The 15,903-nt window shown below is 41.8% G+C and overlaps 1 protein-coding gene and 1 long non-coding RNA gene across 8 annotated transcripts in view; one reads left to right on the forward strand and one right to left on the reverse strand.

Moving 5' to 3' along the window:
* IKZF2 (IKAROS family zinc finger 2) overlaps positions 1–15,903 on the forward strand; it is a 111,332-nt gene that overhangs the window by 42,190 nt on the left and 53,239 nt on the right. Inside the window, exon 2 of one of the 7 annotated variants that reach the window (XM_065669753.1) lies at positions 7,200–7,329. The exons of the other annotated variants lie outside the window; for them this stretch is intronic. The gene's annotated coding sequence lies outside the window, so the exon portion shown is untranslated. The remainder of the gene's footprint in view (positions 1–7,199; positions 7,330–15,903) is intronic. 7 annotated transcript variants of the gene reach the window in all.
* Positions 11,978–14,944, reverse strand: LOC136009669 (uncharacterized). The gene is made up of 4 exons (XR_010610616.1): positions 14,828–14,944; positions 14,637–14,690; positions 13,870–14,018; positions 11,978–12,199 (listed from the first exon to the last, which is right to left on the reverse strand). It is a non-coding gene; the product is annotated as an uncharacterized LOC136009669 (long non-coding RNA).

Genomic DNA, 15,903 nt, shown 5'->3' on the forward strand with positions numbered 1-15,903 from the left:
TAAATTCAGGAAAATAGTTTTATTGAAGGCAGCAGGGTGTCAGCAGCATATAAAACCTGCACTGCCAGCTCTGGGCTCGCAAGTCTTAGTCGTGAGTGTGAATGGTATAGAGATTTATTTTTCTTTTTCTCTTGTAATAGTGTCTTGCTTTCTGCTGCCAATGTAGATACTGGACTTTTTAAAGTGGAATTTCTGCTGAAAACATGAAAAGCTTGCATAAATAATGAAATTTGAGGCCAGCCTGTTATCTTCAGTGCATTCCCCACTAGCTCTGGTGCATTTCCAGATAAGTAGTTTTGCAGGCTGACTAGACCTTTCCCTCCCCCATATCCCTTAATCCATCAAACTGCGTCTAGATCACTACAATCCCAAGGTTTTTTGTTGTGTGTGATTTATTTTGTTCCTTGTTGGGTTTTGGGGGGCGGGGGTGGTATTTTAAATTGGGACAAGACCAAATTCTCAGTAACAAACACCCTGACACCCAGCCAACACAAGTGTGGAGCTGGCTACTAATTATTTATCATTTGTTGTAAACTATTTTTCATTAAGATCTCTCACTAGATCCACAGTGTCTTAAGAGAGCAACTGAGTCTTAATCCAGTGAGCAGGGACAGTACAGAGAAGCTGCTGCAGCCTTTGACTGGTAACAAGCAGTCTTGATAGCATCTTTTGCATGAGGAGAAGGATGGGAAATGGCAAGGCCAGTTTTGGAACAACTGCATCCGTGTTTCTCTACCCTTGAGGATAAGGGGGGCAAGTGCCTACATGTGGTGGATTTTGTTAGCTGGATCCAGTTGCTGTGTTGAGTTAATGAAGGTCATGTTAGTCTGTGGAATGCTGGGAAAGCAGGAGAAGCTGAAACTGAGCTGGCCCATCCCCAGGCAAACTGGTTTTAACCAGGAAAAAGTCAGAGAATGCGAAGAAACTTCTTGTACATCACCTCAGGCGGTTATGTATTCTGTTTCCTAGTTACATTTTTTTTTTTTCCTGGTATCAATTCCAAAACAAACAAATGGAGAGAGAGAGACACACACACACGGGGGGAAGTTGGAGGGGGAGCATTCCTTGAAATAACCCTTTAACATCTTGGGCCAAGTTCTCTTGTCCTCAGGCCTGAAGATACAGTCTGTGTGCTGGTATCGGTAGAAAGCACCCCAGATATATGCTGTAACTATTGTAAAATGAAACTTCTGATCCCTTTTTATTCATTAAGAAGTAGAATCATATGACTGCAGCATGTATTGGGCACTACACTTAATACCAGGATAAAGAAGTGGACAGTGCAGGTACAAACCTCCTGACTGTCTACTGTTGCACCTTTTTCTTACATGGGTAGAACAGAGTACTGGACAGGAAAGAACCCTGGCCTCAGTTAGCATCTGGAGGCAAAGCCCTGATGGAAGGGCTAGTAGCAAATCTGTTCAAACAGTAGCCTGGATATTTAGAAGTAGTAGTTCAGCAGAAGTATTTCCTCTTGGGCTCTCTGGGAGAAATGGCACAGTCAAGTGCAGCTCTTGGAGTGCTTCAGTTAGCTGCCCTACTTGTGAATGCTGAAACCTCAGGTCTCCTCCACTATTGACGGCAAATTTTCACTTCACTGGGGCATTTGCAACGCAAGATTGTTATACTGCAGTGCTTGAATAAACCTTTTTTTGTCTGTGTGATGTGATCACATCCACTTTCACTCCTACTCTGTGTTGTTCTAGTCTTTCAACTGACTTGACTCCAAGAAATTCAGGGAATTTATCATACACCTCTTTGGAAATGACCATTTTATCTGCTTGAGAGCGAAAGCAGAAGACACTTCTTAACTTCCCTGTACTGCTGCCCTCTATGTCATCCTGTTTCGAGCTCCCTTATATAGCTCTTAAAGTGCTATATAAGGTTCTGAAAAGTATCACATTGCTTGGCTCAGTGCTTAAGGCAGTAGGGCACACAGTCTCTTTGGCGTGCTCCAGCAGCCAGTGGAAACAAGGGTAAGCCAGCTCGTGTACATCTTAGCTTTGGCAAGGGTGATCAGAGCCATAGCTCAGCAAGAAATCAGCATTCCCTCTGCAAGTGAAAGGTCAGGAATGCAGAAAGCTCACTGCCTTTTTAAGAAGATTGAAAGTTTGCCCTCCCTTTTTTTCCAAAAAGAGGGCAAATAGGAGGATAACAATCCCATTTTCTGGTTTGTGTTTGGCTGAGAATGTGTCATCTAATCTATTTAAGGAATGGTTACGTGTAATAATTTTGAAGAGCTGGCAACCTCTGGGTCAAATCCCTTCCATTCAGTCCTGCCATTTGCTTGACTCGCTAATGGCCAGCAATGTTTGTTATCCAGCTGACATCATGTTCTTTCCTGCTCCTAAGTTCTCCAGCCAGCAGATAGAGTAGAAACAAAACCTATCAGCGTAGACGTTTCCTCATTAAAACCTGTGGTGCTGGGATCTAGACAGGACACTGTTCTAGTGAGTTCAGGGTGCTGTGATATTTTTCAAGCATGGGCATCCAAACCTAAGCAAAGAAGAGAGCATAGCTTCATCAACAGAAGCACATGTGTGTACATATGTATGTGTGTGTACCTTTTCTATCCCAAAGCACAGGCACAAATGTACTGTTATCAGTCTTGCTGAGAGAGTGGGTGGGAAACTATTCAGAGAAGCTTTTTTCCCACTGGAAGCCTTTGGTGTCTAGAAATCAAAGCTCTCCGGAGATGTGTGCAAGTCTTGATGAGATCTAAATTGAGAAATTTTCTAAAATCCAGATGGAATTTCTGATGAAAGCAGATGTGTGATCAATACCCTTGCCAGCTTAGAAGGCAGAGGCTGTAGCAGTGCCACGGAGAGCTTTGGGCTTAGTCAACCTGAGCAAGTACTCGGAGTATCACCCAAAGAGAGGTTCTTTCTTCTTCTTGAATTGGGGTCTGCTTCATCTTCGTGATTTTCTCAGTGACAGCCTTGACATTTTCTGTATAATGCATCCCCTTTTTAAAGCCAGCACTAGTCATCTGCTGTGTTTATAGAGGGAGAGAATAAAATATTTAAATATTAGGAAGGATTTTGTTAAGTGTTTCTTCAAGTAGATACTGTTCTAGCAGATGAAGTTACTTTTTTTTTTTTCCAAATTACTATTAGTGACCTATTTTGCCTTAAATTAACATTCAGATTCTGAGGTTTTTTTAATCAATGTATTCTGTTCACAATGTAAGGACAACTTACTGTAATGATACGAATTAATTTTCCTTCTTAGCATAGTATCCAGCCATGCTTTTCTTTTAACATTGGAAATAACTATTACGGAATCAGCCACATGTGTTGAAGTCTTTGTGAAAGACATCTCAACTGGCATGGGGTCATGTTATAAGACATTAGCATTAGGAGTTTCTTCCCACTTGCTTGAACAATTCCTCTTTTATGCAAAGATATGCAAAGTCCTGCCTGCCTTTTTCTTGCAGCCTGTGTTAAACTTCAGTTGTCACTTGAATTCTCGTTCCAAGTTTTTCTGCATCAATTTCATTGAAACCAACAGTAGAGAGCTTAAAGGATGTACAGAGATACTTTTTCTGAAGGGCTCATAAAAGAGGCAGGCTGCTACTCCTTAGCTTGAGCTAAAATACATGGAGTGAAGATTGTGCAAGTTATTTTGCAAGCTGATGTATCTTGTCCCTGATAGAGAAGGCACTGGCTTTACAAACACTGGGATTCCTGTAAGCTTACAGTGAATTAGGATTTGTTTCTGCTTCCATTGGCTTCGGCACATGAACATTAATCTCAGACATTAATCAATTTATTGTCCCTGAACCCCCAAAAGATAAAGAATTACAACCTCTGTTTCGTAGATGAACTGAGTTGCAAAGAGATACAGCTTCCTGTTTTAAACATGTGTTTAGGCACCTAAGGATGCAACTAAGTGCCAAATAAAATTTATGAAAGTGCTTTAACTGATTTGGAGTGGAAGTTTAGGTCTTGAAGAAGTAAGGGGCTTTCATAAATTCAGCTAGGCGCTGTGGTATCTATAGCAGCCTCCTGCTGACTTCCCTGGTCTCGCCTGCATTTAAGAGTAGAGCTAGAGCTGAACCCAGACTTGCCAAAAGGCAGAAAAGTGCATGCAGAAGATGAAAGGTGGCTCCTTGAGCAGCTTGCAGCTAGCGTTAAGGGACAGCACTACTCATGCAGATGTATACAGCCACTGTTTCCCCTTTTCATTTATTTCCAGCCTCATAGTCTCTCAGCATTCCCCTTCCCATCTCAGGTTATTTTTCAGCTGGATCATACAGAGGTTTCAAATGTTTGCTTTTTTATTTTTTAGATTTGTCTTTAGTTAGTTTTAAACAGCACCTGTTTCAGAACTTTCTTGATTCAAATGAGTTCAATGCTTCCTTAGTTCCTGATGCAGGAGACAAACTCGAGACTGGTTTGCATCCTTACAGCCTGCTAGGAATGAGCTTGCTGTGGAAACCGTTAGGTGAAAATGACAAGTAATAAATTTGTCCAAAAAGGCAGTGTGTGAGCGGGACCAGAATGAAATTTGAGTCAAGTTAGATGAAAATGTTGGGGGACAAAACACTTCAGCAATGTCGAAATAGCTTTTGATGTTTGAAAGTAGAAAACATTTCCATGTTTTTTTCAAAATGATGTATTTCAGCTCAAAAGGGCCAGCACTTGAAAGACAGACGTTATACAACTTCACAAATGTTGATTTTCTTTTTGTTCAAATAGACATTTCGAGTCAACTCAAATTATTTTTGTAGCAAATGAAACATTTCTGTTTGCCCCATATGATTATTTCTTTCATTTTGTCTTTGGTAGTCACTGCAAAAACTCTTTATTTTCCTTACGCTCCCACCAGAATGGAAGGTTGGAGACTGGAATATTCCACCTCCATGTGTGCGGGATGCAGCTGCCTAAAATAAATCTCCAAGCTTTAAGCATCTCAGACTGCCTCATGGTAGATGCGTTTTTCTTACCCTCAAGTGAGAATCCTCTGTTGATGATATCTTTAGGGAAGCCAGTGATCCCAAAGCCTCAGGCCAGAAACTTGACAATGGAGCAGTAATGAGGCATTGCTTATGTGAACAGGTCACTTTCTGCAAAGACTGTATAGCTTATATGCATGAATAATGTTCAGGAACATTAAAAGAAGTCAATGGATCCCCTATGCACATGGAAGCAGACAAATGAAGCATTACATGTGGTATATAAAATTCTATGCCCTACCTGGGAGTATGCATAATGCCTTCCTGAACCCCTCAGGTCAAATCTGGCGCCGGGGTAGTTGAATCTGACATGGTTCTGATCGTAACCTTTGCAGCTAGAATTGTGCGGGTACATACACTTGATGAGAATGTGACAAGAGAAAATTGAATGTAAAGTCTGCTAGACGGCCAATAAATTTATTTTATATCTGTATCTTTTCCTTGCTTGGCAATTATTTCAGCAGGTGCTGAACTACTTTCTGCTTAGCGTGAGCGAGGGAACTCAAATGACCTACTGTAAATTCTCAATATTTCCTGTACTTATGAGAAGACATAATCATCTGCAGAACTTGTATATTTGGTGTGGACTAAGGCAGTTTTTTAAATAATGCTTTTATTATTTTTTTCCCCCCAAAGATGAAGGTTGCTCATAACTAGTGGTAGGTTACTTAGTACTACATAACCAAAATGTCTTTAGATTGTCACCAAATCCCTGATGTCTATTTTTAAACTAGAGGGACAGAGTTGTCGCTCAGGTCCTTCTACATTATTTGTTGTAATTCAGGAGACAATAACAGCATTATCATTACTGGGTTATAGCCCTCCTAGATTATGATTTTTAGAACCATAAAGCAAGAGTTGCAGAGTTTCAGAGGTTGATTGCAGAGAGAAATTTATTGTTATTTCTTACACTTAAATCTGCCAGGCAAGTTAAAACAACCAAGTAGGAGATCTGGAATAGAAATGATCTGCAGTTAAACACTGAAAAATCTCTACCTCTTCTATTCAGGAGAGCTATTAAACTATTGCTTATTGTACATCAGTATTCTGCATTTGTTATCTGAAAAGCTACTATAGGCAGTAGTTTGAGCAGGCTATTACCATTTCTAACTTCATGCTACGACGTTCTCACTTGTCTGCACGGTTGACCCGATCCTGTATGTCATCAGGGAGGAGATGTTTAACTTGTGACACTACTAATCCTTTCCTGAAGGCTTTTCGTTCTTCCTGCACGTTGTCCTTTCATTGCTTTTTGTGAGCTGGAACATGCTTGCTCAGCCCTGATGATGAATTCGTGTAATTACCTATGTATGTGCTGAAGTCCTGTTGACTTTAACGTTAAAGATCAGGGATTGCTTAAGTATTGCACTGAATCAGGACTCCCCAGGCGTTTTCACATGCACAAGGTAACTTGGGAATTGGTGCACCTTCTTGTAGTTTCCCCCTGATGGGAATGAATAGCAGGCTGTGCATGGGGACAGCTGGGAGCACAGCAACTCAACAGGGTGCTTGTTTCTCCCCAGGTAAATAAATCTGCAGAACACAGTTGGCCTGTGTGCCTTTGCGTTAACTCAAGTGTGATATGTGGAAACAAATCATGATGTTAGACAAAGTTCAGAGTACTTGGTTAATCCAATTCTAAAAAGCCTCATTAGTCTGTGTGCAGGTACAAGTTATGCAAAAGCACATCTCTGTGCCAGGAGTCTGCATCCCAGTATAGCTATGTGTGTGTACCTCTGCAGAAACCCTGTTTGCAGGAGCTCGTCATGCAGTCTTTTCTTTCTCAGCCAAGTCCTCATACAAGGATACGGATGATTTTCCATGTGCCTCTTGAAAATGTGCTTGTCTCCACATTTTTATTTTGCTTATATAAATACACCTAATGCACTGTGATAGTGCTGTGTTTTGTAGAGAAGGCTGCACTACTGTCAAGCCCAAAAAGTCTAGGTTGGTCTTGGTGTACGTAGGCATCAAGCTTTCAGAAAATATGATTGTCCTCAGCTGGAATGACTGACAGTCCTGGGAATCACATCTGAATTACAAAAAACCTTGGGTCTCCAGTTCATATGTTGTCATAACCCAGTAGACACATTATATATTCCCTGAAGAGGCTCATTTGTGATCCTTTCTAACACAGTTTGTGCTCAGAATAGCATTAGCCCTTTGACAAGAGGGGCGATGTTGCTGTTAGAGCAGTTCCAGTCTGGGCTTCTGCTGGAGCTCTGTGGCATTGCTTTCCCAGGTTGATGACGAAGGAGTGGACTTAAGCTTTCTCCATCCTTTCAGAAGTCATCCGTGCTGCTTCCTCAGTGCTTTGATATTCTGCCAGCCAAGAGAGGGAAGAGCCATTTATAAATATTTCTGGTAATACAGTAAGTACTCTCACATGTTTTGCTCACTCATTTTCCGTATCCAGAAATCTATCTGACCAGAATCGGTTCACTCTCTTTTATTAGCAGAAATAGATCCACAACAATTAAAATTGATTAAAAAAGAAAATAGAGAAAAGCAGCAGCAAGCACAACATTGTATTGACTGACTGTGTGTATATTCACACTGGCTTCCAATCCATGGATAATTACCCCTCAGAGATTGTGTGCTGTGTACAGTACGGAGATGGAATTATGCACTTTAAAGAGCTTTAGTGAGACTCTTAGGATGCCAAATTCTTTCCTTTTTTTTTTTTTTTTGGGGGGGGGGTCCTTCTTTTCATCGCAGTGAGTAATGATTTTTAAATGCACATGACCCATCCTCAGAACCAAAATAAGGCATGCCAGTGATGTTTTGTGTCTGGATGCCCCTTTTCTTGAACGGACACATTAGAAGTGTGCCCATGACATGAAATCTGGGGCATGGTCAGAGATTTCTTGGGCTTGCTGGCTTTTTTTTGTGAGGGGAAAGGCAAGTGGAACTCAGATGTTGCTTGTTCTGTGTGGCAGCAGGTACCCCAATTGGGATTGCTGCAAGGAATGAGCACTTGAAAGAGACTGTGGATGCAGATCCCTAAAAAAGCAGACTTACTTGAATGCTAAGAACCAGTGGTGGTGGTTTCTCCAACCTCTTTGTCAGAGCCAGTTGAACTGTTTTGATTTGCAGTTTCACGCACATACACAAATTAAAATATTGCCTATAAATTTCAGCCTAAATTGGTTTTGGCAAAGTGATAAGCAAGTAAAAAACAGGGCCTCATCGTAGGAAGTGTCAACCCATCTTAATTTTAGACAGAGATACCAGCTCCTCCTAGAGGAAAAGAGCCAGTACATAAATAGCTCCCAACAGATCCTTTACCCGAGGAGACAAAAGGGTGACGTGCACAAGTTGCTGCTAATGCCAAATTTAAGCTTTCCAATGGGAGTGTGTCATGTACATGAGGTTTGAGTTTGTCTGTAAGATGTGACTTGATGTTCAGGCAGAAGAGTTTATTGTTGTTCTGTCATAGTCTGGAGGTATTAACAGCTCTCCAGATTTGTTGGAGCTCTTTGGAGAACATCTCCAAAGGTACTATCTTGGGAGTTTAAAAAAGGAGGCACCTTTTGAAACACAGCAGTTGGGAATGTAGTTGCAGGGCTGCAGTACTCTTCTATGGCAGGCACTTGTTCTTTGACAGTGGCCATGTTTATACATTTTTATCTTTAATTTATGTTTAGTAACAGTGAATGGTGCTGCATACTGTTCCACCAGGCTGCTGTGTTAAAAGGAGGGATCCCAAAGACAACTTGTTGCCCAAAAAGAGATTCTGTAACAGGAACAGACTGTGGCAACTACAAGGTCCCTACAGCTGTCCTGCTCTCCTGCTCAAAGATGAATGAAGGTGAACATGGGAGAGCTTCCAGGAGCTGGTTTGTGTGTACAAGCCAGCTGTCTGGGTCCTGTGTCCCAGAAGGAGCAGTGTCCCTGTGTAACTTGGACTGCAGAAGCTAGAACAAGGCAAACAAGGACCTTCCTTGATGCTGCCAGCTTCAGCCCCTTAATAAAACAAAGGACACACACTGCTTTACAGGTAACCAAACAAATGAAGTAGTTCTGCCATCCATCAGAGAGGCTGTGTGCATGGCTGTACATGGTGGCTGAACGTGCAGTTTCCACAGTAGCTGAGGTTATGGGGTGTTTTCAGGAGAGGGCTGCATGTATCTCCTGAGGAAGTATGAGATGCTTCAGTCTATGAATCTTGTTATGTCTCCTTCTTCTTGACTTTCCTGGAATAATACCAAGTGGTGCTCAAAGCCACTCGCAGCATCTTTCAGTGATGGTGCATCCCATGACCACCTCAGCAGTCTGAAATGCTTCAGTCTGGGGTTTGGTCCTGCAGTCCTATGTCCTTTCTTGGTTTAGCGGTTGATGGAGGTATGTGCTCAGCACTCTTCAGGGGAAAAAGTGGTGGGTGTTTTTGGTGTTTTAGTGATTGATACGAGAAACTGTGTGTGTATGTGCCCATTCTTATTGTTTTAATCTAACTTGAAGAAACATTCCTTACTTGTTAGATATGTAAATTTTCAGGTACCTAATTATCTGCTTTACTTGCCAATTCTCTCCAGCCCCTTTCTTCCATGATCCTACCACCCTCTTTCCTTCTTATTCCCTTAAATGTGTGTAGCTGATGAATAGCAAATCTTCTCATAGAATTCTTCAGGAATATTTACTGTAGGGCTTTGCTTTTGTTTGCTTTTCTGGTGACTTAGATATGGCATAGTGAGAAAAGAAACATGTGAGCTAAACCTGTTGGTTTGAACATTGTGTCAGAAAATATCCATAAATTGCAAGTTACTACACAGATGTATAGATTTAATGAGACTGTGTAATGCCATTTATTTATGCTAAAGAATCTGACACATACGGTACTGAAAAAAGTTAATACTCTAAGAGTTATTTTATATTTTTCCATTGCCATCTGTCACTGCCTACATAATAATGATACAGGTGAAAGCCTAGCAGTGCTTTTTTAAAAAAAAAAATCAGAATGAATAGTCATTTAAATGTCTTGCTGCTTTAATAGCTGGTGTGTTTTAAGTTGTGGGAAGGAGACAACAGAGATACCCTCCCCGTGTTTTTTATATATGAAATTTGAGGTTTAAACAGATTTATTGAAGTGACTTTTGAGAGTGGAGGATGATTATAAACTGTTCTATCCTTTAACTTTGGAAAAGTTAAGGGACTAAACCAGACTCTGCCATCCTTTATGCCATCAGTGTCCGGTTCTTGGAGTAGCCCTTTCATGTCCATCTTCAGATGGAGGTGAATTTTTGTGCTTGCCTTAATGTGCTGAATTAAGTAGTGTGAGTGTGATTCATCCGTGAGTGGGTCTTTCTAGATCTCAGATCCCAAATCCTGGTTCCCATTGGCCATCTCAAATCAGTAAAGACAAAAAAAAAGGAAATACACTTTTTCAGCTGTCTTAAAATGTTTCAAAAATGTTTCAAAACAGCACCATGCCGACAGAACTCAGCATTTACAAATACAGTGGCTTTTCAGAGTTTTCCTTTAGCTTTATGCAGTCGTACTGTGGTTAGGCAAAGCTGCTTTCCCTTTTTTCTTTCAATCACAACGGAGTCCAACACAGCAGTGGCTGTGAAGTGTATGCTGAGGAGTCCCTATGCTCTGATGTTTGCAGTCATCAAGGGCAGCAAATAGTCCTGTACCTGGGGATTTGCCCGTCGCTTTGCATCCAGGGGTGCAGACAAGGCTTTTACTTGTATGAATGAAACAGGTTTTGTTGTTAATCACCTTTTTACAGTGTAGTGATGAAGACAGAAAATATTTTTGTGGCAGGTGCTTATCCTAAATTTTCCATAGGTTGATGAGTTAGGGAGGTTCCTCCTTTAGAGGAGGAGGAGGACATGGCTGGGTCAGGTTGCATTAAGATGATTTAGAATTTATATTATTAAAAATAAACACATCTTTTCCCAAAATCTGTGAATGATTCAAAGGTGTAACTTTGTAATGAAAGCCTTTCACTTATTTAAAATAATGTCTCCAGCGGTAAAAATGCCAAAAAATGAAGTAAAGTGCCTGGTCCAGACGCAGAGAAATCATTCCACTGGCTTCCAACAACTTTTTCAGGTGTATTTTCAAATATAGTGCAGATCCCTAATGGCAAGTTCCTTATAAATGAAATAATCATTACTGTTCTAATTACTATTCTTTGCGTACATTGGAAAGCATTTTAGGAAGTCATGCACTTTTTAACAAGCAGAGATGACAATGAGTGAGCAATGAGGTTTTGGTCACTTTAAATGGATGTTATAAATCACTTTATTTTTGTTTATAAGAGATGATCCATATATAGCTGTAGTTTGTCAGCATTTTCCATTACAAACTTCTAGTTTTGGGTACCATATAGAGCTCTCAGCAGCCTCTTAGAAAACCCACTTAGAGGTGAATGTTGTGTCATTGCTAATGAGTATATGTTTCTTCTGCTCCCTTATTAGAATTTGAACCAGTCCTAAAAATAAAAAGGTGTTCGTGGTTTAATGTTTTGAGAGACAGTGTGTTTCACTACAGGACTGAGCCCGATTTTATTTTTTCTTCCTCTCTCTGCTTTCCAGTTGCATCAGAAATAACTCTTGAAGTAAAAAAGAGCTGTGGTAGGAGAGGAGACTGACAGTATTTAATGTATGTGTTGCAGACAGTAAGAGACTTGCTTTAGATCGGCAAGGGAAAGGGCTGTCAAAGACCACCCACGTCCCCGAACCCTGCCTCCTGCAGCTCATGGGAACTGTGAAATGGAAGTTTACAATGAAAAGGGGCCCTGGAGAACACCTGCTATACAACACAGACACACACACACACACACACACCAACATCATTTGCCCGTCTGTAAAGCCTGAGGAGTCATTAAGACAAAGACTTAGTGATTAGGGTTCTCTCAGCAGGAGAGAGAGCCCGGGAGCAGGGTCTGATCAGGTGTCGCCTAGAGGCAGAAAGTTTGCTAGGTGACATCTGCTCAGAGAAGCATGTTTCATGCAACATAATCAGGAGATGAAAACGAAAAAGCCCTACTCCTTCTCACCCCATCAAAACAGCCTGTAAAGTAATATAACAAATAAGTATCCAACAATTTCTCCTAATTCGACCACAAGGAAAATCCATGAGTCCAAGCCTAATAACTGGCTTAGCTTTAGCATCAGTATAGGGGACAGCAGCTAAGAGCTGAGTACTGCTGCATTTCCTTCATCTTTTGCAGAAAGCAGGTTCTGACACCGTGAATGGAAAGGGAGGAGTGGGGGTGAGGAGTCTTCATCGCACCTATAGGGAATCAACAGAAACCATGTACTGCATTAAGCACAATACCCTGTTGCAACATCATTACTTTGTAAATATAGGCAAAAAAGGAGGGGGAGATTGGGTCATCGGTACTGCTTTTCTTACCCTGGGATATGAATACATGACTCTCACTTGTGCAAGTACGAGTTGCATAGATGCATTTATGAGTGAAATTTGGCCTGAAGTCCTTCTGGAGAGGAATCTTGCAACACTGAGCCATCATATATAGTTAATTAGGAGTTCTTACCCTTGCCACTTTAGAGGTAAGCAGCATTTGTGACTTGTGAGCAAACAGTCATGCCTAAAGGCTGGGCATCCGGGGCAAATTCTGATCTGGGTGCTGCCATCTTTACTTACACCAAGGTAGTTCTTACTCAGGGTCTCATCCTTTGGCCTTCAACAGATGCCTCACTGTATGAAACTCAAAAGTCATTGAAACCATCTGAATTTGGTCTTGTGATAGAAATTTCAGGTCTTAATGCTGCATTTGCTGGGATGCCATATGCTTAAATCAGAGCCCTTCCAACTGTAACTGTTTAATATTTCTATAAGCTTGTATAGTCATTTGAGCGTAAAAGTTGTTCCACAGGTTTAACTGCTGCAGTCTTCAGTCCTTGTGTCTGGCCGTGGACAGCTGGGCTGGGAGAAGCCACCTGGTATTTTAAAAGCATTGCTACTGAAAACATGAGGTGACAGCCAGTATGCTGCTCCACATCAGCCAAAGCTGGTTCTTGTGATGGCATAGTATGCCTGGTCAGGGCCTGATCCAGCTGAAAACGGTTGATTTTACTCAGGAAGGTTAATTTTCAACCAAGGTGGTTTACCACCCAATTCCATAAGCACTTCCAGTATAAAAGATGGAAGTAGGGTGGGGAGTGAGAGGATGGCAACCACAGCTTGTGTCAGCTAAAACCTGACTGGAGCTCGGCTTAGCTATGCAACTGCATCCTAATTTAAACTAATCTTGGGTGTAACAGACCTGTTAGTCTACACTTACTGCACACACCACCTCCAGAAGATATGAAATAAGTATTCTGTTGCATTTAACGAGAGTTTAAATTGACTTCAGAGAGTTAGCAGGCTTAAACTGAGACTCTTCAATGTGAAAACTAAGAATTTTGAAGGATGCCTAAATAAGCTGATCACTTCTCACTGTATTTCTGGCGCATTAACCACCTCCATGTGGGCTTGAAGAATCCCGTTTGTAGCATGCAGAAAAGGACCTGGCACAAAGCTCCTAAATCTCTCCTTTCTGTCCTTCTTTTTATTAGTTATGTTTGGTTTGATTTAACCGTTACAAATGGACATAAGCCTGCCGGGGTCACCCTGGCAACATGGTGTCACCATCTAAGATTTGTGCTTGCTCAGCAGCCAAAAGCTAAATCTTTGGCAGCTTGTGATAAACAAATTTGACACCCAGCATCGGGGACATCCATGTGTAATGCAAGAGGCCCTGCTCTAGGATTTTGTCGCTTGACTCTAGAAAGGAGCTGGGTAATTCCCCTTTCTTTGCAGGTGACATTCACCCTCATTTGTTCCATCCAGCTGCAGCTTCACTGTAAGTCTCCAGAAAGCCTCAATCTACTGTGAAAGCAGAACAGGCTTCCTTGAAATACACCTTTCTAAGCCCCAACTGAAACAGTTTCCATTACCGTGTTGTTAGGGCAGTGTTGTCTCTTAAACGACACCTGTGGGCGTCTTCCTTTCTCCTGAAGATCAGGGTTACCAGCTTCCAGTATCTTGAGCAGCCCTGAATGTCCTTATTCCTCAGCATCACACCTACACAACTTTTGAGGGATACCTGTATTGAAGCAGCAGAAGAGGAGGCCTGTTAGTTTCTCAGGAATTAAATATAATTTGCAGCTAATTTAGTTCTTAATGTCAACCTGTTTGCCAAGTGCTTTGTGGCTATGAGGCAACAACAGAGCAGATTCCTTGTCTGGTTCTGCCACTGCTCAGCTGGCATTCTCACCCTTTGTATGCATGCCTTTTGAAAAAGGGAAGGTTTGCCCATGCTCCCTTGTTTACACATTTAATAGCTCACAATTAAGCCAGAATGGACTTGAAAAGCCTCGTTAATTAAGAGCCAAATTACCAACAACAGAAACTCAAAGATGAAGTTTTCTTTTCACCCCTTAATACTGTACCGGGAGGAAAGTATATTTAAACATGCATTCAAGTCTCACTACACTTCTGGAGTGGTGTAGACACCCTCTTTAAGGACCCATTTTCCTACCAGAGTGCTCTTAGACTGAACAAGAGTCAAGGCTCATTGTTTCCAGCTTTTGGCATTCCTCACCTTGAATTTTCAAAGTCTGTCAAGATGGAAGCGTTCTCCCTCCCCCCACTTCCTTAATATTCAGTTTACAAAACACTGGTTTGTCATTCCAGATATTAAAATTAACTATGTTCTACTCACCATTACTGAGTGTTTTTAATAGTGTAGAACCATTCCACATCTGAGTCTTGAGATCTGTAAGAATAAGATTCCCAGGTTCAAAACTTGTGAGTAGCTGGGTCATTTTCTATTTGTCTTCAGCTGCCAATTAGCAATGTCATTAATCCACTGCCTAGGAGAAGTTCATGATTAAAATAGACGGTGTCACTGACCATGGACAAGACAATATGCAGAAGGTTGTGCCATAGCTGCCCATCATTGTGCTGCAGTAGTTAGAGCTCAGCCTCATTCTCCAGAGGGAAGTAGAAATTTCTTAATTTCTCTGCCTCCTGGGGTGCAGACAGACACGTTATCCAGGCTTTGAATATTGCATTATATTGTGTTCTGGATAGGGACTCTGAAGCAGACCCTGGGAGAGCTAATGCACCACCTGCCACCCGTTATCAGAGGAGTTTGGTTAGGGAGCACATTGTGTCCGCATTAGCCGCAAATGTCCTTTGCTGTGTCCACCCACAGAGCCACCCGAAGGATCGTTGGGGGTGGCAGATTTGAATTTTGCCTCCTCAAGGATGAGTGTCTTGAAGCTGGGCCAGAGCTTTGTGTGCTGCTGGCGAGAGAAGATGGATTGAGGAAGAGGCACAGGAGGGCTGGAGGGATCAGGCTTGCTTTTTCTGAGTCTCTGGGGGCAGCAGGGAGGAACTGGTGGTGCACAGCTGCTGCCAGTAAAGGCTAACCTCTAGCTGGAGACCACAAACCCTTGGTGACAGTGGCCAGCCTGGTTTTCCGAGGCCACAGATAAAATAAGCAACGACCTAGGACAGCAGACAGTGGAGGAGACAGAGGGGCACAGTCCTGCTGCTCGCTCCCTGGTGTGCTGTACAGAAGGAATTTTGTTCTGGAGAGGGAATTGCACTCTAGCTTGCTTAAGGAAAAGATGACCAATGCTTTAGTTTATACCCCACCTGGGGATCAAGTCTCTCAGCAAGACAAGAGGGTTTTATTTTTTCCCCCCAGATCTCACTTTTGAGGGAAACAGATTTCCATGACAGAGGATAAAATACTAGGAACAGTTTTCTTAGATGGATCTTCCAACTTCTGGTTTGTAGCTACACTAATTTGTGGGTGAAGGAAATATTTTGGTACTGAAAACTTGCCAAAATGCTGTTTAACAGAGAACTGCAGTTTAATTAGCACTTAGGAGACATTAACAATAATTGCATTCAATTTCACCACTCAGGATAAAGTGTGATTCAGGATCAGCTGGTTGGTGCTCTGAAAGAATGGGGAA

Source organism: Lathamus discolor, chromosome 3 (assembly GCF_037157495.1).
Source record: "Lathamus discolor isolate bLatDis1 chromosome 3, bLatDis1.hap1, whole genome shotgun sequence".
NCBI lineage: Eukaryota > Metazoa > Chordata > Aves > Psittaciformes > Psittacidae > Lathamus > Lathamus discolor.